This window comes from Myodes glareolus, chromosome 10 (assembly GCF_982192425.1).
Source record: "Myodes glareolus chromosome 10, mMyoGla1.1, whole genome shotgun sequence".
NCBI lineage: Eukaryota > Metazoa > Chordata > Mammalia > Rodentia > Cricetidae > Myodes > Myodes glareolus.
The window spans coordinates 53985579-53999908 of NC_142035.1; positions in this window are offsets into that span (position 1 = coordinate 53985579).

Consider the following 14330-nt stretch of genomic DNA (forward strand, 5'->3'; position numbering starts at 1 on the left):
CAGGGGAGTACATGTGGAGCCTCACAGTCAGAGACAGGGTGGCTGAAGAAGCAACAGTATCTGCGCCAACAGTGGGGAGCCTCAGGAATGCCAAATGTCTACGCAATTATAGACATGGATGTTTTATACAGGACCCCAGATGATTACCTGCACACGCTCAAGTTAAAGAGGCGCCAATCCACCTCTTTGAGAAAGGGGGGCAGAAGCCAGGGAGAAGCAGTATGCACCTGCAGCACAAATCTTCCTCTGATGGTGTTAAATTGATTTTGACAGCATTCTTCATGGAGAAGACTACGAAATGATTTGAACAGTTATCATCTATCAGTTTAAATGTTTTTGATGACAAATGAGCTCCCAACTCAATGAGTTTACAAGAAGAAGGGGAAATCATATCTTACAGCACAAAAGATTACAAAGTTGGCTAATTCCCGGGCTTGTTCATTCTCTTTAGATTACATTCCCTTTTGTCAAGACCAAGTTTCGTTATCTCGGCAGTGTGTTCAAGGCTAGCCTCAAACTCACAACCCTCCCGCCTCACCCTCCTGGATGCTGGGATTGCAGGCACGTGACACCATGCCCAGATTAGCTTTCCCTTAAAGATTCCCAATGGCCTCACTCATATCTCATTGGTCAAGACTGGCATCTATACCTACCTCTAACTTGCTTCTACTAAGGCAAAGGCTTTATCACCACGTTGGCCGTTCAGAATGTACCTGTAACCATGAGAGGAAGAGTGGGCATCAAGCCCAAATCAGGTCCTCACCATTAAGGAGGGAAAGGCCTTGGCATTCAGGGGCCATACACAGCTGTCATCTGTAGAACTTCTTTTGTTTATTTTTTTTCTGTTTACACTTCTTATTTGTCTCAGAATGGGCAAATTACTTTGAATCTGGTGGTTTACAGCTCGACCTGAAAATAGTTAGTTTTCCTTGCGAATACGTTTGGTATTTTAAAAGGAAGCTAGGAAATGTTTTAAGGAGAAAAAGAAAATAGACCAAAACCAGTAGGCATGGACGTTCATAGTCAGAGTTCTGATTGAATGTGATAAAGGGCAGAAGAAATAAAGACGAGGCTTGAAGGGGCCCTCTAGATGAAAGGTCTTATTTGGTTTGTGTTTGGGCAGATGCACCTCCTTTTCCCAGGCCTGCAGCTGAGGGCTGGGCTGTCTGTATTCACTGGGATTAATACAGCTTTTGGCGCTGTGCTCCCTTAGCCCTGGGGCACACATTTAAATTGTCATAGTTGGTCTGCCTCACAGTGACATTCTTCAGTGAGGAAAGCAAAAGAGTGTGTGACTGGTGAGGACTATGGCCAAACATTAGCCCGCCACACAAGAAAGTCACGGGCTTTTTAGCACCTAGACTTGTTTTCCTTCATTAAGGTTAAATAATACCAAGTTCACTCTTGGTTTCCTTAGAACAAGGCCCAGCAGTGGGTGAATTAGAGGCCACTTAATTATGCCTCGTGCTGTGTCAATCCTCTGAGGACGCTAGGGCTTGTTAGGGAAGGGTGGACAATCTGAGCCCCTCTGACTGCAGCCTGTGAATGGGATCTCCTTGGCCTCTGTCTAATAATAAGACCGCACTCCGGTGGCCCTTGGATGCCTGCCTTGTGACCTGCCAGGCTGTTGTGGTCAGGGCAGTGGGTGGCTTTGCAATGGTTTTATTTGGTTGCTGAATGAACGTTTTCCTCATGATTTCCTTTGTTCTCATTTTATTAGCAACCTCCCTGTGCAGAGGCATTTGTGCAAGTGTGGCCATTGCAAGGAGGAATATTGCAGATTTCACAGGGAGCAGAACAGTCCCGCGGGCACTTCATCTATCTTGGTAGGTTTTATTCTTAAGTCCTTGGTGTTTTGGACATTCTTAGATTTTTACAAGACTCAGATAATTTATAATTTAGGGTTGTACAAGTGCCAAATCCTTCCTTAATCAGGCCCCTACAGTGTAGTAGCCAATTCAATGCTTTCAGCTACTACGCAATGGGCAGTGTTATCTCTTTGTGAGCAACTGAAGTCTGAAGAGACTGTGACGTCCTTTTGGCCACCTAGCAAGTAGGTGGTAGATATAGAGGTAAAAACCAGGCTTAATTTGCATAGGTTTGTGCTTTTTACTGCCCAGAGAGACAGAAAACGGAGAGGGGGGCCCACCCTCTTCTTTGATTTTGTTCCTGCAGGAAAGTGGGCAGCGAAGCATAGCACAGCCCCAGGCCCCTTACGCTTCAGGTGGTTTGCTTGGTGCCAAAGCAGGAAGAACAGATCTCACTTTTTATCCCTGGGGCCGCCTCCGAATTCTCCAAGATGAATACTTCTATTTATTAGCTGCTGTTGGCCCAGACCTAAAGGTACCAATTCTCTCTCTCTCTCCCTCCTCACTCTCACCCTCCGCCCTCTCTCTTTCTCTCTCTGTGACACACACACAAACACACACACACACACACACACACCAAATAAACAAAAGAAACATTAGTCAGCTTAGTCAGGCTTCCCTAGAACAAATAGTATTTGCCCCCCCTCGTGTGTGTGTGTGTGTGTGTGTGTGTAGGGGGGATGTTCATGTCTGCATGACACAGTTTAGTATGTAGTTTTGGCTAATATGTTATGAAGGCTGAGAAGTCCTGTCATCTTTCCTGCCATGTTGGGGGCTCATGAGAACTGGCAGTGTAGGTTCAGGCTAGAAAGTAGAGAATAGAGCTTCCAGCCCAGTCTAAAGCCCTGAGAATGAGGAACACCAATGACAGGAGATACATGTCTCGACGAAGGCAGGGCAAATCCAGCCTGCCTTTGCCTTTTGTACCGTCTAGACTCACCATGATTGGATGATGACTGTCCATCCACTCAGGGAGGAGCATCTGAGTTATTCACTCCAGTTCCCAAGTTAATGTCAGTAACATCCTCAGACATACACCACATAATATTTAACCGGATATCCGGCAACCCATGGCCCAGTCAAGTTGGCACACAAAATTTACTGTGACAAGTGCCTTTGACTGGATGAAGGTAGTGTCATCAAAGGAACAGGTCTCACGTCTTTCTTTTTAAAATATAACTCAGACATACCATTTTAATCTTGTTAACACACATTTTAAATGACTGATGTATAGATAACCCCGGGCAAAACACTCAACATCTCTGAGTGTTGAAGACAGTGTCCACCATGCAGTATGCTGAGAGGGTTAAGCAAAGCGAGACAGAAGTAGAGTTTAGCAGAATGTTTTGAAGTGGCATCATCATTATCATACTTGTTTGCCTCCATGGCAAAGAACAATGTCAGGTGGATTTCCAAAGAAGCTTTTGGGGGTCTAGCTTGTGATACTTTGTGTCACAACTCTCAAGAAAGGTCTTGGTCACTAGATCACTGCACTATAGGGAACGGGCCCGCAATTCGGACCACCGCGAGTGGTGTGTCTACGGATTTCCTCTTCCCACATCCACTGCCTCTCTAGCATCTCTGTTGCTTGGGCCAGTGGCTTTCCCATTCCTGGCCTACCGTAGCCATCCTCATTTCAAGAAACAAATATAAGAGATAGTCCCCTTCCAGGTAGGTGAGCATCACTAGCATTTTCCCCAATGAGTATTTTTAAACTCGAGATTTGTATGGCTCATTCAGAAGCATTTTACCAGAAAAGGCAGCCTCAGGGAAAATAACCTAAAAGGACATGTGAAAGATGAACTCGGCCTGTCTTGGCAGTAACAGAAATATTGCTGTTATTAATATCAGGCACTTAGAGAGCTCTGCCTTCCCAAGGAGCTCAAAGCACCGCTCGTATATTATCTTATTGTCCCCTGCCATATGCAAGGATGTAAAAGACAGAAATAGGAAATAGTCAGGGAAATAAAAGAAAAAAAAAAAAAACCACCGTTCACCGAAGTTCTTTGGGTTGAGCCCGATCCAGACCAAAACATCACAGCCTGATAGGGGGATCTAATGAATCACTTTCATAAAAGCACAGGTCACTGAGAGGCAGGTGTGTGTAAGCTGCGCTTGGAGGAAGACACCTGTGTCTCACCTGGGGAGGGAGATGATGTGCTCTGCCACTCTGGACTTGGTAGTACCCTTCGGGGTGCACAGTTGACCTTCCTGGCAATGCAGCCCCCACGAGAGACTGATTCCAGTGGCCCTCCCTTGCCATTCAATGATCTCAACCTCCGAGCTGCTGACCTCATGTCTGAAGGGCTCCATAGAGGGTCAGGTAGTGGAGGATGCCTGGGGTTATAGTCTCCTACTGCCTAATCATGAAGAATTCTACACAGTATTGCACACATAAAAAGCTACCATCAAGTTAGAACATCCATGACATTTATTTATGCTTCAACCTTCAGCCTTAGTCTCATCTAGACCATTCTAATTCATATCCGTATTCATTCTAACTAGTGCTTGATGGAGTGTGAGCATAGCAGCAGAGGGTAACAGGCCCACATGGGCATAAACACCGTGATCTCATGCTGACTGACAGCCCAAGGAGGGCTCAATCCCATCTTCACATGAAGAGGAATGTATGAGTTCCTGTGCTGCCTTCCCTTTGTGATGGACTATAAGCTACCGGGAGAAACAGACCCTTTCCTCCTCAAGTTGATATTGGTCACTGCTTTTGTCAAAGCAGCAGGAAGCAAACTGGGATAATAGCCACGTGAGTTATTGGTGGGGCTGGCGGGGAAGAAGAAGAGAGATGAAGGATTTTATAAACGTGGTGAGCTGAGATAAATGACTAAATAGTGTAAATGCCATTGATGGGGAAGAACCCAAGCCCTGCCCTCAAGGAGAGGTAGCTGCTATATTCGTTCTCCTTTTACATCTTAGTTGATGACGTAAAATCTCCAGGTAGGATTAGAAGTCTTGCTAAAAGAACAGTGAGAAAGAAGCAACAAGCAAACTCTCCTGGGTTGAGGTAGCTCTGGGGCTCAGCAATTTCAGACACAACAATTACAGTTCTTTCTGTCAGGACTGACCTTTGAGGAGATTGGCTCACTTGTAGAAGGTCAACATCCCCTGATCCTAGCACAAGCAAATTCTGAGCATGGCAATAAGACGTAGCCAGATAACCACAATAGAGTCTTTCGCCTCCCCTATCCGGCAGTGAGCTGAGGTTCTCAGATCCTTCCAGAACACGCTGATTACATAGCTAGCTCTCATATGTAATGTGAGTGCTGAAAAATCAGCCTTTACAAGACAATCCAAGTTGGGGAGACTTTCTATTAGAGACTTAAAATGCATTTTCATAGCAAGTTAGCAGCTGTTCCTGAATGAGTTTATTTCAAGGACCATGCGCATTCCCCAACTCCAGGTTGAGGCGGGTTACGCAGGGACCTGACGGGTTATAGTAGGACAGTGGTGAGTCTGTCCAGGAAGGAGAGCAGGCGAGCACTTGTGCACTCTGTCAAGTCTCCATTTTCCAACGTGTGCTTTAGAATTTCTGTATTCAGACTCGACGAAGAAAAATCAGTCTCCTTGAAGACTCTGGAACGGCAAGTGTTCTCTGCTGCGTTACTCCATTTTGTGGACAGTAAGAACCCACATCCCCAACTCAACAGAGGACGACTCACGGCTCTGCTCAGGGCTTGACTGTTGGGTTTGATTCCTAGTACAGAAAAAAAGAAAGAAAGAAAGAAAGAAAGAAAGAAAGAAAGAAAGAAAGAAAGAAAGAAAGAAAGGAGGGAAGGAGGGAGGGAAGGAGGGAAGGAGGGAGGGAGGGAGGGAGGGAGGGAGGGAGGGAGGGAGGGAGGGAGGGAGGGAGGGAGGAAGACTAGTACTGAGTTTAGTTCTGGGTTTCTTTGAAGCATTACTAGCAGGTCTTTTTTTTTTTTCCTCAGAGAAACGTTGGTGACAAACCCAGCACTAGGATGGTGTTCAGATGCTGCCTGTCACACTCTCTTCACTTATAAAGCTTGGACCTCACAAAACTCAGGAAAGGCCCTTCTCACTGGTCTTAGGCCTGTGGGGCATTTGTACTCTGTAATCATGTGGAGACAATGTCATATGTATTTCTTTTCTGGAAAAAAAAATAAAGATTATGGCAAAGCAATCCATAACCTAGATGAGATTAAACTTCCATTTACCTCTGGTAACTATTGGTGACTGATGCAGATCGAAGATTAGATCAGAAGGGTCTGTCATCAGCAAGGGGAGCTGATTCTCAGGCCCCCAGGTGTGAGTGTTACACCCACAGGGCTGGAGCTGGCCCAGGGGGAGTCTATCTGGGTTTCTGTGCCTGAGTTCTGACTTCACAATAGTCGGTACCATTGTCAGCAGTAGGTTTCTTATGAAACGGAAGTCCAGAGGGCGTCTCGCCTTGCTCCCAGGCTGACTGTGATTCCTCTTGCTTCTGGTGACCAACAGAAGATGAAACCTTGATGACCTGACTTGTGCTGTGTTCCAGGGAGCTGAAGGTTCACTTTCACAATCTCAAGAGACCTCAACTCCAGTTGTTTGTATAAACAGTCATGAAACCCAGAAAAACAGAAACCAGAAGAGTGTTACCAGAACCCCAATCACACAACAAAACGGTGCAGAGAATAGTGAATATGAAAAATGTCTCTCTCGTTCCTAAGTAATAAACTCAGACAGATCAGAAAAACATATTTGGAAGATAATATTCAACCCTATACAAAGAGGAACCTATAGAAAAGAATAAATAAAAGGTCCCTTCTGATTAAAGCACCATTACCACACCAGATGCAGCAGCACGTGCCTGTAATGCCAGTGGTGAGAAGCAGAAGAAACGGGGTTACCACCAGTTCAAGGCTAGCTTATCCTACAAAGTAAGACTCTGTTTTGGGAACCAATACTAAATAAACTAACCACTATTGCCAAAAAAAAACTAAACAATCAATAAAAAAAAGATTGAAGTCTGATCTATTTCTCAGAAAAGAGAAGAAAAAAAGAAGATAGAAAATCTCAAGAAAAGATAATGTATGTAGGGAAAGGAAACATCTGGGAATGATCATCGAATCAATATGTTCTTTAGCAGGAAGAGAATTGGGGATGGGTGAGAATTAAGGAAGAAGAAAAGAATTTTCCCGAGAGCCCGAATTCTGGCATCTTCCAATGGAAACGGTATCCAAGGACTGACTCTGAAGAATAGAGAGATCCCTCCTCTGGACACAGTCTTGTGAGCCAGAGCACTGGAGATGAGGGATGACCTCCACACCTACAGATTTTCAGGTACTGGGGATTGAACCTGGGGCCTTGTGCATTTTAGGAATATGCTCTAGCACTGAGCTTCTCAACCCTGAAGATATCATGTTTAAAATACCTGAAAAAAATGAACAAATAGATATCAGATCAAGAAGCAACATTGGATGCCCTGAGACAGAGAAGCAAGAAACTTCCAAGTTCTAAGGGAGAATGAAGTTTGTGTCCATTCAACGGGGAGTGGGGATCTTTTCAGATAGACACACCCGGGAAATGCATATGTCTTTACTAGCAATGTGCAAGTATGAGTCTATGAAACTCGCGAATATGTGCAAAAAGTCATGCTATAGCTTGTGCGTATGGACTTCTGCCATAACCCCCAGAAGTCTGTCCAGGCAGCTTGTCTCCCAGCAGCTGCTGGCACGAACAGAGACCACCCTCACGTTGCTGTCTTGAGACCCAGAGGATCTCATTACACCGGCTGTTACCACTGCCACCACTCAGAAAGAGCGTTTTATGGTACCTGCTTCTGGGTGTATTTTTTTCCCCAACTTGGTTCCTGAGCAGACAGTGGATGGCTGAACCTTGAGTAACTTGAGCAACTTGCTCGTGGTGCAGAGCGGCAATGGAGTTGAGGAAAGTGGACTGAAGACATTTTGAGTTTGCAATGGAGGAAGCTAGACTTTCGCTCAGAGAGACTCATCCTGTGGGAAGTCCCCGTATATTGAAAGAAAGTTTAGATTCTGACTAGAAAAAAAAGCAAATGACCACACAAGCTATCTTAGGCATGCGTGATGATACGTTAAAAGAAAAAAAAAAGTCGACTAATGTGGACAAGTTAGAAAAACAGATAGAAGAAGGAATATAATAGTACAATTACATTGGTGAAGCAAAAGTGAATGGAATCTAAGCTACAGTGATTGCGCTGAGGACATAGGCTTCCGGCTCTGCCATTAGACATGTTCCTACCATTGACTGGGGGCCACAAGCAAATCTCGCAAAGGGGAAGATGCAATCCCAGCACCCTGTTCCAACTAACAGTGCACAACATTTACACAGCTATAATAAGACAGACATATTTTTGTTATTGCTGACAGTGTTTTCTGTTTGTAAATAAGTTCCTTACTTGTGGCTGGAGGAGAGAATGAAAATGACCTCAACATTGGCCAGTGCAAGGTGTAGGGACGAGAGGCTGTGTTGTTGGGGCAGGAGACTGGTGGAGAACAAGTCCTCTTCACTTCACAGGAAGGTCATCAAACATCCGTGGGGCAAGACATGTATTCACAGGAGCAAAGAGAAGCTCTCCAAAGGCCTTAGAGTTTAGCCGTCACCAGCTGGGAGAAGAGAAGGGGAGCGGCAGGAGGAGTCAGAGCTTCGTGGTTTCTAGCTGGACGTTAATTGAAAAACTTCTAACTCTGGCAAGATGCTGTGTTACAAACTTACCCTAGAGGTGCAAGAATAGCCCAGAACAAGTGAACTGACTGGCCATGGTGGGTATAGTTGTGGGCAGTGAGAATGAAGAGGAGGAAGGAAGGACACTTGGGTTTTCGGCAGCATGTCCTGAGCCATTAGCGCGTATGCACATCTGCACCTCCCTGCACAGCTGCAGTTTCTGCATTCATAGATTCAATTGACTATGGATGGGAAACCCATGAAAAAGTAAGAGTGTGTGGTGAAAATATATCGACCCTTTGTGACTCTAGTACCAAACATTATAGTACAACGGATGCATATAACATTTGCCTTGTAATTTGTGTATGAAGCACAGATATTTAAGGCATGCAAGAGTATGCAAGCCTGTTCTATGCAAATCCAATGACCTCACAGAGTGGACTTGTATGTCTGTTGACCTTGGTGTGGCCAGAAAGAAGCTTTGGAGCCTGTAGATACCAATGAGAGCCAAAAAACTCCACGAAGACAAAAAGACAGTAAGTGTTTTCATGGAAAAGAACCGAAATATTCTCTTTCAGGAAAGCAAAAACTAGATTGGTGATCATTTGAAACAGATTAGAGGGTTACTTCTAAAAGAATTTATAATATCTTACCCATAGTTTTGTTGAGCTCGCAGTTAAAGAACAATGCCTTACTCCCAAATATTGTGGCCTGAATTTCAGCTTTAAACGATATCAGCAAAGGCCTTAGCGGAAAACTCTCTTCCCGCCAAGCACCTTACTTTGACGGAAGCTGTGAGTTCCACAGTTAATTCTCTTCTCGAGTTCAGTGTGTTGCATGAAAGACAGATCAACCCTGACAAGAGGGAGCAAATATCATTAGCAAAGCCCTAACAATGGGGAACAACTTGCTGAATTAGGGTCAGTTTGTCTGTCTGGTGACACTGCTTCTCTTCACGGTTTCGTACTTGACTCATCCCCATTGTGTGCTTGACAGTTTTGTAACTAATTGTAGGTAATTTTAAACCTTCATTTTTGGAAAGTTATATATATATATATATATATATATATATATATATATATATATATATATACATATTTTAAGAGATGTGGGCGTGCACAGAGAGTGTTGCTCACCCAGAGTTTCAGCCCTGTGCAGGAAACAGAACAGCAGAACTCCTCTGAAACCTTTGGATGCTACCCATGGCTAGGAAGTGGGGTAGATGGCAAAGTCTGCTAGAACAGGGGCTGTTGAAACCCCCAGCATCCACGTCTTGGATAAGTTTAAGGGAGTATAAAAGCAGAGAGAATCCAAAGTGATGCTCCAAGACAATGTCAGAGCAGAAGCTTCAGCTGTGACAGGCAATGTGATGGAAACCCAAGGGGACCTCCCCCCAGTGCCTTTTTAAGTCATCTGCAGTCTTCCGTGGACTGCCGTCTCATTGGCTACTCGTGTGGTTTCTTTTACCTTAGGGAACACTTGTCGTCTCTAAGAAAGGCATAGTAGGTGTAGACTCATTTGATTACCATGGGACTTGGTAGTTCACTGAATCTCATTTGCATTCAATAGTACTAGAGTTAGGTAGGATTCCAGGTTGCTTGGGCAGGAATTTCTTCAGCTAGGAAGCACAAAATAACCCAGATTATATACGTTTTCTAGGAGATTTGCCTATGCTTTCTAATGTTTAACTTTTGCACAATGTGCTTGACATTGGGTTCCCAATTCTTCCCAGTCCTCGCAAACACTTGGGAAGAAGCCTGAAACATAAAAGGAAGTGTTCTGGGTGGCCCCAGGTAGCCTCAAGGTCAGCTCTACTTAGGTCCACACACACCCTTGGTGACCTATTGGGCAGTTCTACTGAAAATAAAACCCACCTACAGATTCTGTCCTGACCTTAGCAAAGGTCATAAGACTCTCAATGCTTTCCAAGGTCCTACTAAACGCTGTACTAGACAAGCTTCCCTCTCTGCTACTTAGTACAGGAGAGGGTTAGAAGTTTGCTCGTTTTCCTCTGTGAGAAGGATCACGGCTAACACAAGCAACTTTTCACCAACCCTTGGACACCACCTCATTCAGGTCCTTGTGCATCTTGCTAAGAACAGAATTCTTAGACTTTCTAAATTGAATCTTGATTTTTCTTTCCACTGCTCCTTCATCTGTCTCCTAAGAGAAAAGCGCTTCGCATTCTTCGATGCCGAAGCCTAAACCCCCTGAGCAATGATTAATTTTTGTTTGTTAACTGTTCACTCTCTGTGAGTTATTTCAAATTCCATGCTTCACAGTCTAACCCAGGTTCTAAGAGTGCTTGGTCCATCCACTCTGCCCATCTCTACTCCTGTGGACACGACCAACCATGGTCTTCACTTGAATGATGCTAGCCTCATTAAGTTTTCACTTCCTTTATTGGACATTGGCATATCATTGTGCATGTAGCTGCTCAACTAACCTTTAAAAGCTGATGTCATTAGCTACCCATTTCAATGGACTGACAGTATTCTGGAAACCCAAATGGCATGCTGTGGTATACAGGACTCCGATGCGGTTGTGGTCCATGCCTGTACCTCCGTCTCATTGTGGCCTACTTTTCTCCTAGTCCCAACATTTCTCACTATGGAGTCTTTCACTTAGTTGAACATGGCTAGGTTCTTTTTCAACTTGAGACTTTCATATACTTGAAGAGTTCTTTTTCCCAATCTTTTGTTGGAGGACCCCCTCTTCCTCCTCTCTAATCAGCCTTTCATCATCACTCTTCAAAGATTTTCTCTGTGCCTTCTAAAGTAAGCTAGAGCTTCTGCTAATACAACGTGTACCATGGGATTCATCAGCACTTGAACTGCTGTGTCTATGTTTATGAGCATGTGTGTTTGTCAGACACTTGCCTGCTACTCAGACGTGACTTCTGCGCTGGATGGAAGTGCATCTCATTTATGTCTATGCTCTCAGTACTTAGCACAGCACCTGCTATGCAGCAGTGTTGTGGTTCACATTTGAAATGCCCCCTAGGAGACTCGTGGTTTGGACACTCAGGTCTCACACCAGCCCTGGTGCCAGTTTGAAGGCCTGGGAGCTTTGTGGAGGTGGGGTCTTGACAACAGGAGCAGCTCATTAGCGGAGGACCTGTAAAGGTATGGCTTCTATTTCTGGTCTGTTCTTTCATCTTCTTGGTCTCTACCTGGTCTCCACGGCAACAATCATCACCACAATATCCTACGCTCATGGGATGAGTCTTTCTGGCTACCATGTCTTTTCCACAATGATGGACCGAGAGCCACCAAAACCATGAGTCAGAATAAATCCTTCCTCTCTTAAGCCGCAAATGAGAAAACAAAACATACATAGGCGGCTACAAAAAAAAAATATCATTGACTATTTGAATGAGTGGAGTATAGCTAGTGAAGGCCAATTTATGTGTCGTTAGAGTCTGTGAAAATGGGCTTCTGAGTAGTAAATTAAAATATGACACAAAAACTTAAAGTCTGTTGGTCAATAGTGAGGACAGACAAAACCAGACACGGACACACAGAATGGAGAGAAGATGAGGCAATGGGATGAGAGAAAGTGGGACTAGCCGGCCCTAGCAGAAACAAGGCTGCTCTTGGGTATCACATCTGCACATAGCTCCTTGCCCGAGGACACTACGCCATCAAAGTTTGTAAGCTGCATCCTTGTTTTATTTTTTTTTCTTTTTATGAAGGTTGATTTTTACTTATGGGCTTGCATGTGTATCCATCCACATGTGTTGCACATAAGTGCAGGTACCAACAGAGACCAGAAGAGGGCACGGGAGCCCTGGAGCTAGAGTTAGCGGGAATTTTGAGTAGGTGTTGGGGACCAAACTCAAACCTCTACAAGAGCACAAGAGCTCCTAACCCCTGAGCCATCTCTTCAGGTTCCGCATGTATGTGATTGTAGATTGTCTACTAGCTATATTATAAACCATGAAGGAAAATGATGAAATTAATTTTGATATAGTATTTTTATTCATCCAACATATCTAAAATAGTACTACTTCAACTTGGAGCCATTATAGGAAGTTAATGAGGCATTTTACACTGTTTTTCAAAGAATTTTTCACAGGTTACTATGTCATACATGCAACAACTCGCAGTTCAGACAATTTCCATTGGAAGTATCCAATAATCCTGAGGCTGGCAAGTGACTACCATTAAAGGACAGCTTTACAGGTTTAGCTGTTTATAACAGTATGCCATGAATTGGGGAACTTAATCTACAGACAACTAGCTCTCAAAACCAAAGTAGCAGTATGGCCAAGTTTTTGGTAAGAGCTTTCTCCCTGGCTTGATGATAGCTGCCTTTTAGTTTTGTCTTCAGGGGGCAGAGAGGGAAAGAGAGGGAGGAAGGGAAGAAGAAAGGGATGGAAAGGAAGAAGAGCATTGGTCTCCTTTCTTCCCCTTATAAGGCCATTAATCTTAACTTTCTATTCCCATCTTCATGATGTCATGTAAGCCTAATCCCTGTCAAGAGATCTTGTCTTTAAATATCCAATGGAAAGATAAGGTTTTTCTGTATATACATTTTTTTTAGATATTCATGCATTCAATTCTCAGTTGTTTTCCTCAGTAGCTCATCTGTGCCAACCATGAGCATGACCTGATTTTCTTATTTGAGGGTACTATGTCAGGTGGGCCATGACTCCTTAGAGGGCGCACCCCTGGAGGCTTGCTCACCTGGTATGTCAGGCTGTCGTGCAAGAGAGGAAGCACTGTGTGTGCCTCCAGAATACAGACCCAGAATGGAATTTCAAGGGGCAGATTGCTTTGAGAAGTTTAAACAATAAAGAGCCCTGTTCTGCAGATCTTTTTATGAAAAGAGCCAGGCAGAGGCTGATGCCCACTTGGGCCAGGATTCAATAATTCACTGAAAGCTGCTATCAGATGATCTTCCAAGTGGCTTTGAACCAGGAGATTGTATAATTGAATTAATCTTGCAACACTCTTCCAATAACCAGTATTTTCTTGCAGACTCTCATTTTGCATTGGAAAATGCTTTAGGTGACGTTTTATTTTCCTAGCAAAAATAGGCTTTTTAAACTATAGCTACAGATGCTGAGAGATTGAAAACTAAGGGAGGGGAGGACTCTCTGTAACCCGTTGTTACCTGACTGAATTCTACCCCCTGCCGCATGTTAGGTTTGTCTATATAATACTATTTGACTACATGTTAACTGGCAGTAGCTCATTTTTGTTTAAATTTTTGTCAATGAAATGCTAGCAGCATGAAGCGATCAGTGCTATTTCCCAATAGAGGCATCTTTCTATGTTTTAAGTCTCAGCAAGCCTAGCAAATGCTGACTTACCATGGTGTCTACTCCCAGCTTCTTAGGCACCTACAGGGATGTGTTACACTTCTCTTCGTTGCTCGCAATAGCCTTGGTCAAGGGCAGGCCTCTTTGCTGATCTCCTGTTTCCTATGCAGAGAACATAGTTCAGTCCAGCGAAGGCAAAGGAAACAAAATATTATCCCTTTTTTTAAGTTGAAGAATGTATAGAAATAAAGTTGATAATATGAACAGCACAATATTGTATTTTACAGCAATGAACACTTCTTAGTTGCTTTGCTGAAGTATTAAAGCTAGAATTGTGTATTGGTTTATATGAAAAGTGTCCCCCCAGGGTCTCAGACTTTTGAACACATGGTCCCCAGCTGATGGCACCTTTTTGGGGATGTCTAGGTAGTGCAGCTTTGCTGGAGGAAGTCCGTCGCTGGGGATAGACTTTGCCAACCACATCTAGTTTCCTCCCTCTGTATCGTGCTAATGTTAGAAGATGTGAGCTCTTCACTTCCTGC